Below are 676 nucleotides of genomic sequence, written 5' to 3'. Positions count from 1 at the left end.
AGAAGATATGGGCAAGTTTGGTGGTTTTATCAAGGAAAGAACCTGATTTCACTCTTTTTCGGATGTTTAAATGATTCATCTCTCTATTTAAGATCATTCGAGCGACCGAGTTATGTTTAACAGCGAGTGAGCACGGTCCAGGAACGCTAGCTAGCTCTTGTTCTAGGCCGGGTGGCAAGACCTACGGACCGATACCATATTGAAACTATTGAAAGAATTTTGGGAATATTTGCATAAACTTCAACTTTCGTGCCACTTTTCGTGAATTTTAACTGTCGTAATACCACGGAAAAGCGAAAACACCTCCGAAAAGAGCGTCCCCGAAGTAAACATCCCACCATCCCGTGAATGTCAAACTCTGAAGTTTTTTCTAAAATAAAATCGGGGATTTGTTCTGGATAAAGCTACCTGTCTTTTTAAAGTACCTTGTTTTTAACCCCTTTTTAAACGGATTTTTGGAACAGATCAACTTGGATCAAATGGAGAACGTGCACGATCACACACGATCATTGGTGGTTATTCAATTTCAGGTCATAAAGGCTACCCGTTCTTTCTTCTATGCTTTCATATGCAACACAGTTTAATTTGTTTTATTCCATCAAACAAAAGTCATACATCAGTTTGGTTTGAGAGAATTCGATTTTAAAACACAAAACATACACCACTTAACAGACTC

Source organism: Anopheles darlingi, chromosome 2, assembly GCF_943734745.1.
Source record: "Anopheles darlingi chromosome 2, idAnoDarlMG_H_01, whole genome shotgun sequence".
NCBI lineage: Eukaryota > Metazoa > Arthropoda > Insecta > Diptera > Culicidae > Anopheles > Anopheles darlingi.
This window is presented reverse-complemented; position numbering follows the sequence as displayed.